This window comes from Nasonia vitripennis, chromosome 3 (assembly GCF_009193385.2).
Source record: "Nasonia vitripennis strain AsymCx chromosome 3, Nvit_psr_1.1, whole genome shotgun sequence".
NCBI classification, from domain to species: domain Eukaryota; kingdom Metazoa; phylum Arthropoda; class Insecta; order Hymenoptera; family Pteromalidae; genus Nasonia; species Nasonia vitripennis.
Genome location: NC_045759.1, coordinates 15,722,983 through 15,737,487, shown reverse-complemented (window position 1 = coordinate 15,737,487; position 14,505 = coordinate 15,722,983). Strand labels below are relative to the sequence as shown.

Genomic DNA, 14,505 nt, shown 5'->3' with positions numbered 1-14,505 from the left:
TCCCAGCGGAGAGTTGATAAGAGAGAAATGGCTCGGCGATATCTCGAGCTGCTGCAGCGCGGTGAGCTTTGCTCTGGGTGTGAAAAATTTCGCGATCGAGCAGGACAATATTGGGGGGTAGGATTGGGATAGTGCTTCGGAAGATAAGGCGTTCGCTTGATATTTTACGGCGCGCATTCAACGTTTTATGTTTCGCGAGCTTTAACGCTCGGGCTGCGACGTTGTAATGTGATTACACGCGCTGGAACGGGGCTGCGTTGCGGCATAAATTGTTATCGTAACTTATTTACGATGTAACGTTACGTGTGCATAGTTTCAACTTATCTTGCGAGAGCATTTGGCAATTTATCAGAGCGCAGCTTCGTCGTACGAGAATTAAAATTGATCATTAAAACTTTCGTTCCAGATAATCCGAAAAAGTATACAGCCAAGAGACAATCGATAACCGAACGTCGCCGTCTCAAATTATAACAGGCCGACAAAGCAAAGCCGATCACTGTCGTCAAGCGGCGAGCGCAGCCTCTCGAAGACACTAACTAATTGACCTTCCAACTCCGCACCGAAGCTACTGCTACTGCAGCCTCTTCAGGTTAACTTGGTTAGTGCCCAGAGGAACAGCAGTAGCAGCAGCGACGGCAACTTTTGAAAAGTGTGATTCGGGTCAATCCGGCACGTTAATTGGTGTAAGGAGGCGGTAGCATCAGCACTCGATCGCAGCGATAAGGAACGTATACATACACCTCGTTGTCCGAAACAGAGATAAGAGCTGTGCTGCGCTTCCACACCCGCAGGGAGTATAGTAGTCCCCAGGCTCTCACTGAGGAGAAAATTCGCTGTACTGTCCCGAGAGGCCCGAAACGTATACGCCGCAGCCATCGATCTTATTGTCGAACCCCTTCTCTCTCCGTTGCTTTTCCGCGGAAAAGGAGTAACGAAAATAACCTCTCGTAGAGCAGGGGTCAAATGTGTCGTGAAATTGTACTAATAAATGGCTCCGCCATGCGGCTCTTGGCTCGCGGAGAAGAGAAAGGAGTTTGCAACTTTGCTCCCTCTCCAAGGAAATTCTTTGTGCAGTCGAGGCTCTCCATACACAGCCCGAGGCTTTTTGTTTGCGATAGAGGAATCAACGAGAGCGCTGCACCGCTGATAACGTAATAGTTTTCCTATCCGAATTCGATAGTTCGATTTAACTGAAATGAGATTATTGCTCGTGCGACTCGACGAGCTCTCGAAGACATATTCCGTATAGTATGCAGATGACTTTCTTTACCGGGGAATGTTTCCCTGCGAGCGGAGAACGCGATCGAGAAAGCGTATTATAACCGTCGGATCCTTTTTAGAGTAGTATTATATTTTTCTACTCGGATTCAATCCGCTGAAAGTGTATATACCGTGTCGTAACGATATCCACTGCTCTTCGCTGGAAGCAGACGGAGTAGTACATCATATACTCCTCCAGAGACATCAATAAGGCCGAGCGCGAGGGTGGGTGCAAAACTCAGTGAACTCCATAAAGTCCACTGCATTACGGTAGCAAAGCAGACCGCCGACCCTTCTCTAAAAACCCTCCAACGATAACGACGGAAAAAATGCCCACATCACCCCTTGACACACGACGATTTTTTGCCAGTGCTCGCGACCGCAGGAATTTGTAATGCCGCTCCTCGTCGTCGTCGGAGAAGAAAAAAGAACGAGCAAATCGTGTCCGCTCTCAAAGCAAAATGCTACATAGGACTCGCTTCGTGATTTATATGTCACTCACCCCCCGCTCTGCGCGCTCCTCTTCTTCCTCGAGCGCCGGAGAAAAAAGCTTATGTAGAAAAGAAAGGGCCCGGAAAAAGACATTTGTCTCCCCATTCATCTAACTCTCTCTCCCTCACTTTTGGGCTAATGCATAATCGATAACCAGCGCCTCTTTAAATCTCGCGTTATTTTCCTCTTTCTCTCTCTCGGTGTCGGTGGCGGCAGTGGCGTCACTCGTCTTCCGCTAGGTAGATTGTGCGGACTATTTATGAATAATACAGTCGGCTCGGGCTCGTTCGAGATTACCCGCTACGTATATTTTCTCTCCCGCCGGCTCGCGCATAGCGAGAGAGAGAGAGAGAGAGAGAGAGAGAGAGAGAGAGAGAGAGAGAGAGAGAGATAAGTCAGCTGAAAGCTTTAAATTCTTTATTATTCTGGAATTTAGCACCTATATAAGAGATAAGTAAAACGCGCGAGGGCAGATACAGCGCCGGGGATTCCGAATAATGGAAGATTTTTCAGAGCTTCAAAACAGCGCGTCTAATTCCAAAGACACCTGTACTCTCTCTCGCTCTCTCTCCCTCTCTTTCTCTCTCTCTCTCTCTCTCTCTCTCTCTCTCTCCGGGAATCGTGATTAAAATATCAAGAGATCTGCCGGTAAAAGTCAGTCCCGGGGAAGATTTATACCTTAATAATCCAACGGGCGACCCGATTAAATCTTGCGTCGCGCCTCGTTACATTTCCCTCTCGAGCCGCTCGACTCCCGCTTTCGCATCACTCTAATGTCCAAAGCCTCTCTCTCTCTACCACCCTCACATGCAAATTAGAGAGCATCGCTTAATGGGGCTCCATCGGTCCCTCCGTCCTACCTCCCTCTTTCTGTCTCTCTCTCTCTCTCTCTCTCTCTCTCTCTCTCTCTCTCTCTCTCACTCCTTCCCCTTCATCCAGCTCAGGCAATTGAAACAAAGAGGGGAACGGCGGGAGGATTGTTTCCCTAAAAGCCCACAGCTCGCGCGAGTATGTGTATGCACGACTGGGAGAGAGAGCGAGAGAAGGGCTTTTTAGCGTTCTTTACCCGGCCCTTCTCTCCCCTTTTCCGGCTCGTGCATCTTCGGAGCAGCGAGCTTATGCCCTCGCGCCAGAGCACACAAAGTAGGATGGCGCCAGCAATGCTGCGTCGCCCCTCTGAAACCGAGCTTGACGCAAGCTCTCTCTCTCTCTCTCTCTCTCTCTCTCTCTCGCGGCCGCAGTGTCCGGTTCATCGACCTGGGAGGCCGTGTGTATAATAATTCATGCGCGAGCGCGATTACGACGACGATTCGAGATAAGCACTTCGTGGATGTGTGAGGTGTGTGCACGCGTATATGGGAGAGACAGGGAGAGCACGTATAGTCCTTTACGATGCGGGAGAATTATGTGGAGCGAGGATGAGAGAGAGAGAGAGAGAAAGAGAGAGAGAGAGAGGATTGAATAGGCTTTTTAATCTTTATCGGCCGGTTTCCAACGGCGAGCTTTGAGCTTGCTGCAAGCTCCTTTTAGAACCCTTCGAGGATGAGCTTTTTTTATGAGCCCGCGCGCGCAGAAGATTGTATAAGACTCGCACGCGTAGAGAGGAGGCAACAGCTCTCTACTCCTTATAGTCGATGATGAGAAAGAGGTGCTTCGCAATTTCTTTGAGAAAAGATTCAGCGTAAATATTGCGCGAACACGCAGCGCCCGCACGATTTATGAACGTGTTCTGCCTCTCTTTAATTGCACATTAAAGTTTTGCATTTTTAGAGCTTTGCTGAACCTTGTGTGCTTTCGCTTCGGGCGCTTTGTAAGAGGATTTTTCTCGGGCTACATAAACCCCCAGAGGTCCCGGATTTCCGAATATAAAAGTTTCGCAAAAGTTTTCCTTAAAACAAAATAGTCGTGGTGGTTTTCCCCGGAGGCTAGGTGACAAATCGAACTGGCGATACAAAATCTGTCGCGTGTCGTTCGAAAAATCGATCCCGAGCTCGCGAAAAACATCTCGACTTCCGATACTCTACGAGATAAATGTAAATGTTTAAGAAAAAAATGTTCAAAAGAGCCCCAGTCTTCCAAGTTGGTATACAAACTTGCAGCTCTCTCCCTTGTGAACAAGCCTTAAAAGTAATCAGTCCGTAAGTGCTCGAGCAATCTCCCTACGCGTCCGCTACTACTTCCGTCGGTCAAATCAAGTGGAAACTGGACGAGAACTTTCAGACGCGAAGGAAGGCTATGTATGCATATACTCGGCGCGTTGCACTCGAGCAAGGAGGAACTAGAGCCTCTGGAGTATATCCTACAATGCCATACATGCGAGATCCACTTGGGAATTTCGCTTGGGAAATTACGCGATTAGCCTGATTAACCCTCGAAATAATGCTAATACGCTATAACGCACATATATTTCAAGGAAACAGAGCGTAACAGTTTTGTACATCCGCGCTCATTACATCGCGCCCCCACAAGGCGTTAAGGGTCGCAAACAGTTTGAACTGTATCACGCGCGCGGTTTACAGTTTCGGTAGCGTGCGAGGAATATATCGTGTGTATCGAGTATACGCATTAAGTAGTTCCGCGTCTCGGGATGAAATTTCAGACGGAGCTAGAACTCGCTTGAAGTCCCTTAATTCCATAGCGGCGCCGCAGCCGCAGCCTCCTTAGCGCCACTCAAAGGGTCAATAGATCAAAAGGGGAAAGGGGCGAAAGTTAGCAGCTCGTATACGTACACATAACGCAGAGGCGATTAAGCCCTCGGCTATATATATATATATATATATATATATATATATATATATATATATATATATATATATATATACGTGCGCGCTGGGCGAATCACGGGCCAAATAACGAGCGGCCCTCGAGCGTAACACAAAGGGCACATGCAGCTTCTGCTGCCGCAGTCTTGCACAAAAGCGCTCTGGACACTTCTCCTCCCTCGTGCTCTCCTCGAGCTTTCTGAGAGAGACGATGCGAGAGTAATAACTATGCGAGGCTTCTGCGAGAGGGAGAGAAAGCGACCGGTTGCGCGAATGTGAACTTTGATGCGTGCGCGCGTTGTTAAAGCCGAGACACCGGAGCACACGATGTATGCATAGCTGCGACTGAGGGACAATGTGCTTGATAGAGAGAGAGAGAGAGAGAGAGAGAGAGAGAGAGAGAGAGAGAGAGAGAGAGAGAGAGTCCTTGCAAGAGGATTTAACTGCATGTGATGAGTATGGTTTCGGTGCTCGAGTGTAGTGGTGACTCTGACTTTGGCTATCCTTGTTGGTCGTGATGTGAAGCTTTGACTATAACTTTTCTTTATTCGGATTTTGGTGGACGGGAAATTTTATATTACAGTCTGTGATGAATTTAAACGCTGAGCGTACAAGTTATAAGAAATGTCAGAATTTAATCTTACGTGTAAGGAAGACGTTCCGTTGCATTAGTCGCTTTGTAAACTCACCTGAAAAGATAAATGTGTGTAAACATTAAAAACATGGTAAGGAGAAGTGACAATCGTAATAACAAAAAATAAATCGATGAATCCCCGATAGATGCATTCATTACCAAGCAAACTACATGTACGTTAACAAAATTAAGGACAAAGTTTGAACGAACTTATACACGCACACATCTCAACAATCCTCCCATAAACTCTCGAGCACAGCGAGCTCCGCTCAGCAGCGCTCATCCTTTATTCAAGTAATTTCTCTGTTCAAGCCAAAAGTGTATATATATTTCGAGTGCACGAGTCGTCGCAGAGCTCTTTTTACGAGAGGCGTCTTCGGCTGCAAAGTTTCGTCCGAACGGCGGACGTACAGACGAGCCAAGATTTTCCGCTCGATCTACTTCTGCGGCCGTTGCAACTATGGGGAATCTGATGTTACAATTTTATTCTCGCTCCGGCTTTGTACCTCACAATGGGACGATATTCGCGCACGGACGCCTTGAGAAGTAGCCTCTTGCTAAGAAATCCACCTCGAGTCCACGAAATCTCCCGCGTATATGTGAGAGTGGACCTTTGTAAGAAAGTATTTCCTTTGTGCAAAGCAGCGTCCGGACTTTGTCAAGGATGTGTACTTTTAAAGAGTATTGAATTTCGCGAAGAATAAGATAAAAGTTTGCTTCTATGGGGTGTATAGGTAAGGTATATACTTTTAGAAAATAACAAATATCGCTGAAATCTCTGCAGCATTGAGTTTTCGATGTTGAAACGGAGCAATCGCCTTTTGAGGGTTGTTTGTACGCCACTCTGTTCACCGAATAAAAAGCTCTTGATACTCGCAAAAAGCTCGTGCATCAGTTTCAAAACAAAACACCGAAAAAACGAACAGTAGAAATACGCATCGATTTTCGCGGTCGGAAGTTTTCGCCTTGGAGTGGACCACTCGCAAGCTCGGAAAAAGCTCGAAGAAAGGCGCGCGAGTGTATATGATACGTCAAGAGCTCGGATGAGTAAAAGCGAGGGAGGGATCCTTGTCATTTTTTTATGACTGATCCGTGGGGATGAGCCGTCGCGCGAATCGAAGAAAGCTTTCGGATAAACAAGGAAATAAACGCTTCGAGCTCGTAAATCTCGGGAATTTCGAATTCTGACATGGCAGGCTGTGTGCTATACGACGCCGTGCAGTACACGCCGTCAGCCGGCGATGTATTTATTGACTTTAGAAGTAAGTGAAATGGACGGCGACCCCAGCTTTTTACGAACTTTATCGACTGATACGCGCATTTCGCTTTGCATGAGGAAACTGGTACACTAGCAGTTTTCGATTAACAAATCGTGATTTCGGAAATTTAAAATATCCTAATTTATTTCTTCTCATACTTTTTTTTTTAAATTACTGATGCCTGAATCATCAAAGCATCCCGCGCTGCAGACCGTTATTAAAAATCCGAATCACGACGTCTATATTCAGCATGCACTTACGTCGACCGGCTGTGCAGCCGTCGGTAATTTAGCGCTTGTTACTGTCTCATTCATCAACACACGTGCGTAAATAAGTGACTCGTCCTGGGCACGCGCACTACACGGCCTACTTTATTATCTTCGCGCATATGCGTCCGGCGATGTGTATGCGCGTATACCGAACACACGCGGCTAACAAGCGCGTTCGTTATTGCGAGCTTACCACAGTGTAAATGCCTACTCTGATTTCCCGCGAAAGCTCTATAAACAGATGTTTTCATATACTTGCGTATACGATATCACATCTCGCTGCAGTACTAAAACAAAACAAAATACACTGTACCCATATTTTTTTTATAGAAGCCAAGGTATACATTCTCGGGTCCGCGTCATTAAAGTGTCTGAAATATTATAGCACATCCAGAGCAATAATACACTTCGCCATTAAAGCGAATATGACTCGAATATTGCTTTTTCAAACTGCGCGACCGTATATCACTCACATTTTTTACGTCCCCTACGCATAAAAGTTCGTCGTCCCGCTTTGAGCTTGCAAGACTTCGCACACGGAAAATACGGCCTCTTACGCACACGCTTCTCTCCTATCATCCGGAAAATCTCGGAACGCTCGTCCGCTCTTTTCCTCTCCGCTGCTCCGAAACTTTGTTTTCGCGTTCGGTGCGCACACATACGTTCGTGTCCCGCCATGTCGCACATATGTTCGTGAAGCTATCTCGTCGCGAGGAACTTTCGACAGGTGGTGTGGTAAGTTCCGGGACGAAAGCCGATGTAAAGCTTGTTCAGGAACCAGCTGATCCGTCGACGTCTTAGTCCACGCGTGTACGAGTGTGAGCGGGATCAGGAACATCGGAATCACGATGTATAGTTCTTAAAAAGTTGGGTATAGAAGCGAAGATGGCGAGAGAACGGGTACCGTGTGTCCGGATTACGCCTTAACGGGCTTTTCAAGTGAAAAGTGAGCTGTAGAGGGAGTTAGTGGGTTGTTTACTGGGGCGCTGCTATAGTCAGTTTAGCATTTTTCTATGGGATTTGTGCGAAGTGTAGAGGGATGTTGAATTGTGCTTCGCAGCAGCGTTGCGTGATTGATTAATATAATTATATTGCAATAATCATAATGGCGTATTTGAAACAGCGTTTTATGTCTTTTGTATCGAAGTGAATTATTTAGCTCGAGCGTAAATCTTTGTAAGTTGGAATTATTGAAATGAATGTGAAATAGCACCAGGATACACGTGCATTATGAATGCGAGGGCGTTTGATTTATTCACGTAATAAAAAACTCTGACAAATCAAATTCTACGCTTGTCCGTATAATTAAAGCATATTTCAGAATGTCCGCTTTCAGACCAAGCAAGCTATAAAATTGCTTTACATAAAATAACGATGTTTCTAATTTGATGTACGCGAATCGTGTTTACTTTCTATACTTCTTAAAACCCATCAAAAAAGTTTACACGCGTGCATATCAAAGCTCCATAAATATACAATCGACGAGTTTTCAAACAAAGCTCCTTAATTTCAATACACCCTCGTATGTAATAACAACGCGTCGCAAGCACCATCGTGCTAAAAATCCGCAGAAAAACACAGTGAAAACTCGCGCAAACAACAGCGTGATAGAAAAAACGCGTCGACTCTGCAACGTACAGCTTTCGAATCACCGTACGGCAATTCAAGCCATAGCTCGCACGCACGCTCTCGATTGTCCGCGTTAAGCGGAACCCATCGTCGGGGTGAAACACATGCGCGCACTCTCGCTATGCGTCTTAATTATCGGCAAATAATCGGCCGCGCTTTATACCGGCCTTTAATGGAAACTCGAGGAAATGCGCTCGTGCACCGTAGGCTATTCTGGAGAGGAAAAAAGCGAGAGAAAAAAGGCGGCAGCGTTTCTCGCTTGCGCGCGCGCGGGTGTTTTAAACGATAGAGTTTGATCAGCGTGGCACGCAATTGCGAGAGAGAGAGAGAGAGAGAGAGAGAGAGAGAGAGAGAGGGCCGAAGGATGATAGAGATTTACCGGTATAAATGGTCAATCTTCATACGCAATCTCGCGTGTATGGAGCTTTTCAGCGTTGAATGTTACGTTGTGTGCGGGGAAAAGTCTATTATCGCTTGGAATTGGGTGTATAGTATTAGAAGTGATGAAAACTGGGAAATTATTAGCGCTGGCTTCGTGTTATGCATAAGAGTTTTTCTTTTAATTAGGTTCAGATATATCTGTACTTTTAAGCAAATTTTTTAGATGAAAACGATATTGTTAGGAAAATAAATGTGTGTAATGTAACATCAAAACTACTCGAAACAGGAATCCTCCATATACATGTCCATCGATCCCCGCATCGCACCTATGGCTTGCATTACCGGCTCTTAGCGAGAATTTTCTCGGTCTTCGTGGATTATTATGCCGCCTGTATAATCTCGCTGCAGTAAGCCATTCGTCATGACTTATTACCGCGCGTCGAGGATAGAAGCTTCGGGAGAGAGGAAACTAGCGGTTACAGCGACGTTGATGGGAAGCGCGAGCGATAAACTATTATATGGCGAAGGCGCACACACATACTAACCCCTTACATCGTGACGCGGCGCTACGACGGTAACGATTTCTTTCGCATTAATTATGAATGCGGCAAGAAAAAGCGCGCTATTAGCTGAATTTATTCTCATTTCCTCTCGCGGCGGCGGGAGACCTGTGTTTAATGGCCCATGCGTGATTGAGTACATCGGAAGCACTTGCTCGGATATGTACGCTTTATTTATGATAACGACTATGGCTATAGCTTTTCTGTGCGTGGCATTATTGTAGCACGAAGTATATACTGCGAAGTTTGGTATTAAATTTAGCGCCGAGATTTTGGCGAGTCCTGTGCGCGCGTCGTGTTTTATAAACTCACTCCGAAAGCGCAATATCGTATTAACCTCGTTTTGCAAAGTGTAAAAAATCTGTAGTTATAAAAGTGAATCTGTTGTGAAGAAAAAAAAGGCTTCGGTGGTACATGCGGTAACGAGTTCGTCTAAATCTATATGTTAGCTCGACCACAAGCACCGAGGGCGAGTAAATAAATTTTTTTCATTCGCCCGCGTACTATGCGCGCATGTTCATTAACATTATACACAAGTGCATTACTACACACTAAAAGCCTCTTCCGATAAAACTCAATTATTGCCTCGTAGCAGCGAATTCTCTTCTCGCCGCACGACAATATTCCACGCGATTTTCCATTACCGCGGCCAACAACGCGCCTCTCTTGTAATTAAAAAGCATTTACCAGTCGATATAAATACCATCCTCGCCTTCGGCTCTTGCCTCGCGCTACAAGCGGATGAGCGTCGTACCGGTGATCTGCTCCACAGTATATAGACCTTTATGACGCGCCGCTCGCGCTATAATCCCCTAAAGTATAATCAGTCCAAACGAGTTAGTTGAAAATAATCAGCCGACATTATATCAATTAGGGCAAGCCGATTTGGCTTGGAGTCTGCTGCAGAGCAGCAGCAGCAGCCGATATATCGATCGAGCGTATATACAGCGGGTAGCTTGGCAAAAGAGCACCAAGCTGGGATCATATACGCGCCAGAAACACGAGAACTGATGTTCGGCTCGCAGTCGCAGGCTCTGCGGATGAATCTCCTTTTTTGAAATCGCTCCGCGGGATTTGAATTTTACGAGCCGGAGTGAATTTGATGCGATGGCTGTTTCACGCTGTGATTAAGGGTCGACTGAAAGGCTCATTTGGATGGGTGTACCATGATCCTCTGATATACTTTGTTACTATATAACTTCGCCAGCATCGTTTAAAAAGAAAAAAGTACAGATCTCAGTAATTTATTCTAAATGTTTGATATTCGCGATCGAAATCCCATCAGGCTTATAGTCTAAGCCAATCATGGACCTCTTTAGTAGCATCGCATTTGGATTAGGCACGCTATCCGCGTGTTTGTGCATAATATAATATAAAGCGACCAATTAAATGTTCCACAGCAGGCTCGCTTGTATTATTATGCAAATCATGTCCGTGCTAGCGCGGAACTCGGCGTGGTCAAGCGCCGGCTAAACACGCGGCCACTCTATGTATATATGTGGGCCATGAGCGAATTTCATCGAATATTAAATACACGAATAAACACTTTGAATAACGTGAATTACGCGTTTATCATTCATAAAATCCGGAAATAGCATTTCGGTTATATGTTATAATATTATGCCTCGATACTCAGTTTCCTCTAAATTCAAACAATTTTGCAGTCGTCCCATCGAAAACTCTTTACGAACTTGTTTACGAAGTAGATAGTCTACTTCTCAAACACCCGACGTGGACGCATTCTCATATCGGCACCACAGGCGCTTGCGGACCGCAGCATCGATTCCGTCCATGGCTTTTCGAGCTCATCACACACCAACGCGGCGCGCTGCCTTGTACTTTGGCCGCGGGAACGCTTGAAATTGCTTCCGCGCACCTGCATCACGCGCCGAGCGCGCTCCACACTAGGCTGAAACTTTCGGGCTTTGTCGCGTAGCTGTGTACTCTCGCGAATGTTTTCTATTTGACGACAGTCCCTCCACGTTAATTTCACGCACAGCTTCGGCCTCTTTGATGTCGAGGGCTTTATGAATGTTCGCAGATCGTTGACTGCTGCAGCTGTGATGAGGCTGTCATGGAGCGAACTTCAGTAATATGTATTTGGAATTTACGAATGTACTGCGAGCGGTATGACTACTGTGTGTGTGTAATCTGGATTAAATAGATTCTCGCGCAGAGGCGCAATCTCTGGGCTTTAATTATTTAGCGTTTGGAAAAGCTCTCGGCGTTGAATTTAGAAGGTAAAGTGCCTGCGGGCAAGGCTTGTGTATAGGGAAAATTGTTTGATGCGTTTCAAAATAGGTCAGCACGCTCACCATTTGATGAGGTTAAAGTGCGCGTTAATATTTTGACAAACTGAACTACAGCTATGTTTGCGTCAACATATCGAATAACGCTGACGATCATCGCTCCACTCCTAAAACCGATCTCTAAGTTACTGCTTCTTATACATATTCTTATCCATTGCAAATATTTCAATTTCGAATGCTTGATATATTCCATACCGTCCCATACTATTTGTCAATCTTCTAAAAAAAACACTACATTGTATCCCCGAGGTATCAAAAGCTCGGCGCGCGCAGCGACGCAAAACAGCGTGAGTAACTCTCTTAGCCGGCGGTTATCAGCGCGAGAATTTCAATAACAGCGCTAACGACTCGACAAGCAGCACTCGCCCGACTCATTCACACCTCTCTGCTGGCTGCCACTGTTCGCGCCTTCGTTGTTTGTCTCATTCAAGCTCGTGCTAAGCTCACGCGCTGCAGCAGGAAAAGAGAAGAAGCGAAGAGAAGAGAAGCGAAAAAAAGGGGAGAAAAACCGGCTGCACTGGCGGCAGCATCTGAAAAGATTCTCGGGGCGAACAAGAGAAGAAAGAAAAAGCCGCCGCGCCGACGTAGTCGTCGTCGCCGGGTTAACGACCTATAAAGCTCACGCGATTCGAATGCCTGCGCGCGCTGTGCACTCGACTTGCTCTTCGCCTACAGGTATATGTATATGTGCGCTCGAGAAATGTATATGCGTGTATGTATACGCTGTATGAAGTTCTTCTTAGTTATTATCCGAGATCTTAATCGAACGAGCGCGTTTTATTGCCCGCACTTTATTGAGCCGGCTCAGCGGCAGAGGCAGTGTGCGCCAACGAATGCTATAGAGAGCTTTCAGCTCGTCGAAGTCAACCAGGAAGAGCGACAGACCCCTCGAGACATCGCGAGAAAGAGGACTGCTACTGATCTTGCTCGAGCTATATACGCGAGAGACGCGAGCTTTCGATGTATGTATAACTACAAAAAAACTTTTTTCAAAAGTGAAAACCTTGGCAAAAAACATTTACTTGACATTTTAGTATTTAGAGATTTCACTACGTTTATTAGTCTTTTTCTTGCCAAGGTTTTCACTTTTGAAAAAAGTTTTTTTGGGAGATTCCACATCTTTTACAAAGCATCCTTGCTATTGCACTTAATGAAATCTTGATCTATTCGATAGACAATAAGCTACTATTGCTTTAGACATTGATCGCATCGCGCATATAATCGTATAGCATTATTATATGCATATAATCGCGTGTGTCGCCGAGTAGCAGGCGAATGTCGGTCAAGTAGATGAACCACTTTAACCACTGGTGTATAATACCTAATATAATACTCACCGGAAGTCACGTGACCGGAGGAGACGAAAAAAATCGGGAGAGGATGGAAACTCTGAACGAAAAGAATTATACCGAGCAAATTTTCAACTTGCAATATTAAGTCAATAACTTAATATTTTTGGATGAATCTTTTTAATCATGAAAGATTAGGTTAATATATTCAAGTAGATACCAACAGATTGCGCATACGTGCAATAGTAATGATTTAAATGTTCTCGAGATTTTTTTAAGGTTAAGAAAACCCAATTTCAAAGTATATAGGGTTGCACCGTCGACAAATCGTACTTCGTACTTTTTCTTGCCAGCGCGGTGCTGTCGCGCCCCTTGATATATCTATTGGACGTGGATGAAGGAGTCGAGGGAATAGAGAGAAAATTTTCCATTTGGATCCTAGGGAAATTGACTCTTCAATACTGTAGCTACGAATCTCTCTCGGTTAATCGGACCCTCCCCTCCCTGCTGGATTGACACGATAATTGATTGTTGTACGTTGCTAAATTGTTACGTTCTCTTATTTTATCGTTTATCTGGCTAACTCGATCAAACATTTAGTAGGCGCTTGGATGGCTTGCATGCTCCAGCTGTGGGTGCTGTATAAAGAAGGCGTAATTGTTTTATCGATGTAGACAAAACGACTGAAAGATATTTCTTTATTGAGAGTTTTTGTGTCATCATATGATACTCAAATTTTTTTTAATAACATTTTTATGTGGATACTCTAATATTTTCGATCGTTAAATGCAATTTTTATTCGTGTACGGTTGTCAGTCATGAAATGGCACACACTGTGTATGTATAAAAGTGAAAAATTGCATACGGTATATAGCGCAGGCTTTCAAGACGGTATGGAAAAAACCCTTAGGGATATTGAAAATTGAAATTTTATATTTTGAACGCGACGGTAATAAATCTTAACTTTAAGATAAAATATTTTTATAGCAACACTTTTTTCCTTGGTACACTTGGGGTTTCCGCCTGACGAAATTGAAAATGCGTAGCGTAAATTCAAATGTTTATTCAAACACGTTGATGTATATTAAAGCCGATTTAAGGTCCCCGCGAATCTTCTTTCTAAATCCGTTCAAGTTTCACGTTAGATCAAAAATACGTGCCAATGTAATAGTAAAATAGTATTCTATAGCTCGCTGAGATTTATAGTGATTGAAACGAAAACCATATATTCGCTGGAGGCGAAGCGAGTCGAAAGGGCACGTAATTAACGTATACCTGGGCATGTATATATACTTTTGAGCATGGTTACGCTAACCGACTTCTACCCGGATCCAGTGGCAGTCCGCACGTAGCTCTGGCGTAATAAAAGACACTACTACGTTCTCTCTCTCTCTCTCTCTATCTCTCTCTCTCTCTCTCTCTCTCTCTCTCTCTCTCTCTCTCTCTCTCTCTCTCATGGTTTATTCCCTCACCCGTTCGGTTACCAGTCGAAACGTGCCTCGGAAAAGCTTTGCGCAGCGCTTTTTTGCTTTTTTCAACGGAACGTAATTCACTGTTCCGTTGATACAAGCCCTCCCTTGAAAATGCAAGTGAAAAGCTCGCCTGAATACGCGGAAATGAGTATTTATCCAGTGGTGCCGGGATAATGAAAAGTTTTTGAG

The 14,505-nt window shown here is 45.0% G+C and overlaps 1 protein-coding gene across 2 annotated transcripts in view; it reads right to left on the bottom strand.

Moving 5' to 3' along the window:
• LOC100123134 overlaps positions 1-14,505 on the bottom strand; it is a 123,048-nt gene that overhangs the window by 24,387 nt on the left and 84,156 nt on the right. The window lies entirely within an intron of this gene.